Genomic DNA, 8091 nt, shown 5'->3' with positions numbered 1-8091 from the left:
AAAAGTTTTCGATTCATTCTCTAAGCTCCACTTCATGATACTTGCATGTTCTAATTCTGATATTGTTTATGTAAATCCAATTTCACGCAAAAGCACAGACAAAAATCATATATAGTTTCTAAATGTAAGCAACGAAGTGCATTATTCGGCGTATTCTCAGCTCAAGTATACAATGGGGTATTTAAACAACCAACGTTAATTCTTGATATTGTTCACGCAGATTTCCATCTTACACAAAGGCATAGCTGAAAATCAGTTAGCTCTTGAACACAACGGAGCACGTTACTCAATGTATTCTCAGCTCAAGTTGACGGAGATCAATTAAACGTTGAAAAAGATGAAAATAAGAAAGGAAAATAATCATAAGCTATATTCTTAACCTCTGCATCTTTAAACAATTATGTCTAAAGCAGCATAGAAACAAAACGCTTGGCATTAACATACGATTAAAGAAAAAAATTATTACATCAGACAAACTTATCATTCTTCTAAAATAAAATTTTGTATCATTTTTTTAAATATTTGCGAAATAATTAAATAATTAGTTTTAAAATAAAGAAATAATATCGACACTATTACGATTTATAGTAATCTTCAATACATTTTTATTCACAGTAATTAAGTAGCACGTTTGTCTACTATCGAGCGGTCTACCTTTTCGCTAATATGAAAACAATATTAGCGCCAAGATAATTATTTGAGTCAGTTATCCAACTTATTCATGATCAATAACTCGATGCCGAAGCAACAAGCAACAATACTTTGTCGAACATAATGACGTGTATACGAATGTAAATAATGCGACATTTAGTTCTAACAACGTGAATAATTGCATTGAACCATCGAACTTCGAACGCGATAATAACAAAGTATACCCGCAGGAATTTCTCCACAACTTCATCTCGGGCATGCCAAACACATCGCTACAAATCATGCGCTTATCTACGTTTTAAACATAAGTTCGTTGAACTGTAGTTACATACTATAGAAAAGTGAAATAGTTTTATAAATATTGCCGTACATCTATCAATATTTCATTTATCAATATTTCATCTATATTCCAATAATAGGCTATTTTGAAAAGAAGTAATATAAACAAATATTTATATCTTTACAAACAATAAAAAAATCTACGCAATTTTATTTTCATATATATTTTAAATGTAAAAGACATTTTAATTAACATCATAAATTGCGATAAAAAAATTAAACACTGAACTAATGATGTTAGATATTTTATCGATATAGAAAGAGTATCTTGAAAAATTCTGAACTCTTATACAAAAGTAAAAAGCCCTAGAGAAAGGCGAAAGCGTCGTTTAACACGTTCATTCGCACGAATAGTGCGCAATCATGTATTTTATGCTCGGATAAGTGGCGAAAAGCGATCAAATGCAAAAGCGAAGAATATCAACCGTTATCGCGGAGATTGCAACAAGTAATCGATATTGGTCGAAAAGTCCAATTTCGTAATTTAATTATATCACGCCCTAAAAATATTCTTTAAAAAATATAACCGATTATTGACTAAAATTCTGCGATGGTAACGTGAAAGCCTTCGCGCGTTAAAATCATCAAAACTGTTTTCATTAAACGCGCAGATATCTCGATATATCAATAAGAAAGAGAGAAGACAACAATTTCGACATTCCACATAATATTTCTATATTGAGCGAAAATAGAACTAGAGCGTTCGTCAATACTGCAGGTCGTCACGTCTGCAAAATTTCATAAAGTATTGAACATCGTCTGTTCGACGTGTGCTGTTTTTATTACGTGACTATATAGCAATCGATAACGCAAATGGAAGATGTGCACGCAGATAATGTTCCATGTCATCTGATAGTAGTTATTACGTGTTCCAATAAAAATACATTGTTATCAATAAGCATGGCAAAATGCACGTCGTTTGTGCGTAAAACTATATTAATTCAAACACATTGCGTTTTATGTGTTACGTCAATTTATTATAAAATAAACTTAAAAATTAGTAAACTGTATTAAGAAAAAAAGTACAAAATCAATCAGATGATCGCGACGTCGTTCTTTGGTCGAAATGAATGATTTCGCCGTTATGTCGAAGAAAAAAATTATATTCATCGTTATAATGTGGGCTATAGAGATGACGGAAAAAGATCAGTCTTCTATGGTTTAAAACACAATTTGATCACTGGCGAGTAATCGTACAAAGACAGTCTTACGTCGCAAGAACTTAAGAAGTTATGTGTACACACAAGTTATAGATATACAGAAAAAAAGAGAAAGCAAGAAAAAGAGAAAAAAAGTAGGAAAAGCAAACGATTTGAAGCCATTCGTTCACGATGCAGTCCCGCTTTGGCCTCAGCGATTCATTGTGATGGATGCCAATGACCGCGAGAGTACAAGGGATGCTCGAGTGAATCGCTGCATATTTCACTCAGGGGTGCACATCACAAGGCGGGTCATGACGTCACGTCTAACCTACATACTTTAAGGGTGCGGAGTCGCGTCGATGCGCCTTCGTATCGTTATATGCGGCCGAGCTGCCGCTGCACACGCGAGATACGACTCTGGGAAATCGGTGTGCAAGAGACACGCTCTCTCTCTCTCTCTCTCTCTCTCTCTTTTCTCTCTCTCTCTCTCTCTCTCTCTCTCTCTCTCTCTCTCTCTCTCTCTCTCTCTCTCTTGCCTCGTGTCTCGTTTATTCGCCCGACAAAATTCGCTCGGGTAGGTATGCACGACTGTTTGGGGAAATGCAGTCGGGCTGAGTCACACGGAAATGAGAAGAGCAGTTTTATAGGTCTGAAACAAAAATCCCGATCCAACTGCATCGGTTCGATGCTATGAAATTTATACTAGCGCAATTAATCCTCGCGTGAAACTGACCGCATATATCATTGATTATCGGCTCACCTTACAGAAAAGAGAGAAGAGATTTTTACGTAAAATATAAATTGTATCTGACGCGAGAATGTTTCTCTGGAAATCTTCAACATAATTTTAATTAATATAACAGCAGCTTTGAAATCAAATCAGAATCAATATTTCCTTAGGGACAATTTCGATATTATTATTCCTTGCTTCTGTAACCCTATCGATATAAAATAACGGATATCTGAAACTGTGACAAATTATTACAGTTATGAACGCGTGTTGCTATCTGTCCACTGGACGTTACCAAATATTACATATCGTATTTGCTATGCAACGTATGCGGAAAGTTATGAATATTACGTGGACTCTGCCGACTGTTCCTAAATTGAAAATCTGTTTGCAATACTGGTTTCCGGACGAAGCATACTGAATCTTTCATATATATGAGCAATAAACCAACAATAGCCTATCTAAAAAAATAAAATATAAAAATTGAATAGGTTCCAAAGAATAAATCTAAACTAAATTAAGATAATAAGCCAATGAGAATCAAAACTAAATGTCCCGCGTGTAAAATTTTTTTATCATATAAAGTCTGTACAGATATTTCGACTCTGGCTTTGAATCTTCTTCAGTGCATCACTGAGATAATAAATTCACGATCTTGTATGCCGATAATTCAATAAATTTGTTAAAAGTATATATGTCGCAAAGAAGTAATCAGAATAAGAAGTCAAAATTAATAAAATTCTTAAAAATTCTTATTTGAAATACTTAAATAATTAATTAAATTAAACTGTAAAAAATTGATATAAAAGTCAATAAAATTACTATAAATTAAATTAATAAATACAAATGGTCAATAAATTAAAACTTAGAAAGTTGTCATGATAAGATATCCTGATGTGTTATAATAATCAAACGATGTGTATATTACGAGTTATTGTACGAGAGAACAACAGAACCGAACGTTTATCATAAATTATAAATAGACAAATATGTATAGAATAAATGTGATGATAATAAATAAATAAATAAATAAAGTATGGAAGCATCAAGTCAAATGTCTGTAAAAAGGCTAATATATGTATCTAATGCTTCAGTATAGTTTTTTAAATTTATTCCTTGTTTCGATTTTTTTATGTCTATCATTTCTGAAATAGATTTTTTATTTAAAACTTTTTCATTGTCTAAAATCTTGATGTTGTTTCAATCGAAATCGTGTTCAAATTCACTCTACGTTCGATAATAACAGAACGTTGATTAAAGTTTCTATTAATGTGGTGCTTGTCAATTCTCGTTTTTAATAGGCGTCCAGTTTGGCCTACATATGAAGCCTCACAATTAGAGTATTCAATCTTGTATACAATATTGGAGCGGAAAAGTGTGGATAATTTGTCTTTCTGTGCTTTTATGAAAATATTTGTTAAATCCTGTATACAGGATTTTTTTCGTTATTTTGAAAAACGTTTTGAATTTTTTCAGATATCATGGATACATAAAGAATAGTGAGATATGTATCTTAATCTTTATTATTTTCTAAAGTTTTATTTTTCGGATTAACATTAGTTCCATTGAAATTTAGAATAAAGTCTTTTTTTTAATAACATTAAAAATTAAATCTAACGAACCCATTTTGTAGGAGAATATTAATAATTAAATTAAAATTCTTTTTATGGAATTCTGGATGTGATAAGAGAAGAATTCTGTCAATAATAAATCCTATAATGCACAATTTTTTTATTCATTGGGTGACAAGATAAATAAGTAAAGTATCTAGAAGAGGACGTTGATTTTTTACCAATTTTGAATAAAGATGTTATTCTTCTTAATTAAGCATTAGATCTAAAAAATTCAATCTTTCTTCTCCAATTTCCAAAATAAACTTAAGAAAGTCTAAGATGGTAATCATTAAATGTATTGAGTACGGAATGAAGATATATTTTTTATGTAACGATAAAAAGATTACTTCTTTATGACATGTACATCTTTAATAAATTTATTAAATTATTGGCATGTGAATTTATTATGAATTTATGAATGAATCATGAATTTATCTCATTGTCAGTAGTATATTCAAAGCGAGGATTGAAACGTATGTACAGAATTTATATTATATAAAGAAATTTTACACGCGGACATCTAATATTGATTCTCATTAGTTTACCTTCTCATTGCCTTACTTATTTTAGACCTATCTAAAAAAAATTAGTCTTCTCTTTTCTCTCTCTTAAAAAAATTGATTTATTAATTATATATTTATTGTATATTTATTATTTATTTATTTTTAAATTTTACATATCATTTTTAATACTTTGTACAAATCATAAGTCGAGATCTCTTATGCATTGTAAATTACATGCTTTAATAATTAACGCTATCATGTATTTATAGTATGCATGCAACTATGTAATATAAAATGAAAACATTACTACTCTAATGTAAGAATTAATATACAACGAGTAAACTAGACTCACACTGTCGAATATGAATAATATATGATTAAAGTTTCGACTTTATACTATCTCATTTTTAATTCGACTTTATACGTCTCATTTTTAATTCAAAGCATTTTTATAAATTAAAAATAATGAATAATCAAGTGGTAATAAAAATTAAATTCAGACGATTATATCTAGTCTAGTAATGATAAAAACAAGCTATAATATAATATTTTTAATACAGAATTATTTATAATTCAGAATTCACAGTTATATATTCCGCATCAATTCACCGAAAAGTATGAGAACTTTCTTCAAATTATTGGAAAAAGAAATCTTATTTTCCCATCTTATAATCCCATTTGGGATTTTGGACGGAAGATTTGATTTCCGATCTTTGACGCGAAGGCGAGAAATAGATGGAGAGATAGAACTCTTGACAAAAGTTAGACAGGGTAACTTTGATCCATGGGTGGTAAAGAAGAAATCCTGAGCACGCATGCGAGTTCAAGTTATTCCGTACAATCCATTTTTAAATATATATATACTTTATATCGTAAGTATGCAGTGCAAAGAAATTTCATCAAATATTATCAAAGAGAAATTTTATCAAAGAAAAGACATTTTTTCTGCTTGATCTAATCTTAAATTTAGTCGATCATGTTAAAGTAATTTAGAGAACCCTTCAATCAGGCGCCAACATAAGAACAGAAAGTCAAAACGTCAATGTTGGCTTATTTTTGTTGCAATGAAAAAAAAGATGTGAAAATTGTTTTGTTCTTTCCGGTAAATGTAATTTTAATACTTAAACAGTGATTATCTAATTAAATTAAAACGAAAACTACAATTATAATCGCCTTGAAAAATTTTTCAGAAAATTTTTTATAGTATTTTGAAAAACATATTTTAAACAAAAATAATGAAAATCATGTAATTATTCATCCAATAATATATTTTTATATTTTTTATATTAATTTTATATTAATAAAAATACAATAACGAGACATATTGTACTTAGTAACATGTTTTCTTGTGCGTGTTAGGTGATATAAATTAAAAATATTAAACAATTGAAAAAAAAAGAAATTTAAAAAAATTAAGCATTAAAATATTTAAAAAAAACAAGTTTTATCTTTTAATTAATTTCATGCAGAATTGATTTGAAAAACATAATTAACGAATTATTTACAAAGATAAGAATAAAAATGAACAGTGCTTAAATTTTAATACTAAAGATTAATAATACTAATTTTAATACTAAAGATAAATTTTAATACTAAAGCTAAGATTCGTTTTTTAGACATGTATACTATTTATTATTATATTGCAAAATTTTCTCACAATCATTTATCAATAAGTATTATAAGATGATACTACAAAATAGAATTTTTGACGCTGATTTAATTGAGTGATTAAATAATCAATTTGTAAAGAACGGAAGCATGGAAAAGTGTCTGCAAGAATGTCGCGCTAGTTTCATCATTAAAAAAAAACTGTGCAGTCTTCGGTTTCGAAGGAGTGGAAAACTCGTTAAGAAGTTAAAATAAAAAAAATCGACACTCTTGCTTCAGCCGATGGCACTCCGGCTGAGAAACAAAATTATTTGAATAATCAGATCCTACCTTTGTATCTCACATTCAATGCCAAAAACGAGACGAAAGTCTAATGCTTTCGTGAGTGATTAAACCATATTCAAATGCCTGAAAGAACTCTTCCAACTCTCTCTCGTTGAGAAATTGAGAAATATTTCTTATATTCTTTATATATACTCGTTGGTGTAGCTACACTTACACATAGTATAAAGCATATGGAAAATCATTTTTAATTGCAAACTTTACAACGAATTCAAAAACGAATTTCATCATAAAAAAAACTTACTTCAAAGTTATTATTGGTATTTGTTATTTTTAATAAAATATATTTTATATTAAATAAACTTCAAGTAAAACGTATCATATATTTTTTCGGTTTAATTATTCAGTTTAAAAAAAAGCTTCTTATTTAATATTCATTCAAATTATTCATCAAAGATATTTAATGATTAAATATAAATTCGCCTCAAGTAATTCTTTTACAACTATCTCTACGAATTTTATCACATAAAAATGCATCGATACAACAGAAATTTATATACATTTGGCTGCTTTGTGTGTGTTATTGTTGTTATTTTATATATGTTATTTTAAATTCGTCTAAGTGAATACTATTTTTTTTCTAACTTTATAGAACACAATATATGCTTCTGATGCACAACTCTCTGGGGAAATCAGAAAGGTTATCAAATTTGAAAGGATATAAAACCGGTTAAGAATTCACATTGGTCGCGTAGTGACTGTGTTATAAAATTTCTATGTTATAAAATTTCGGAAAAAAGAATAAATGCATATGGATAAAGCACACACAAGAAAATACATGAAAATATTTCCCAGATACGATCAAGTTTACTGCAAATGTTTGAGTTACATGCTATATATATTTAGCATACAATTAAATGGATACAATTGGCATGTAACTCAAACGTTTGTATATAATGTTTCTACGACTATTTTAATACCGCATTCTAAAGATTAATTAAAATTAAAAACTTTAATTTAAATAAAAATCTAATAATCCTATAAAATTATTAACACAATAATTTCCAAATTATAAGCCAATATCAGTGTTCGTGCGCATGTAAATATGTTCACTCATATACCAATTTATTATTCGTTATTGATTTTTATATCTCGGATGATATTAATGGTTCAATTAATTTTCTCTTTTGAGTTCTCATGAATAAATGTAACAGTACCTACAG

Source organism: Atta colombica, unplaced genomic scaffold (genome assembly GCF_001594045.1).
Source record: "Atta colombica isolate Treedump-2 unplaced genomic scaffold, Acol1.0 scaffold9, whole genome shotgun sequence".
Lineage (NCBI taxonomy): Eukaryota > Metazoa > Arthropoda > Insecta > Hymenoptera > Formicidae > Atta > Atta colombica.
Note: the sequence above shows the minus strand (reverse complement) of the source record.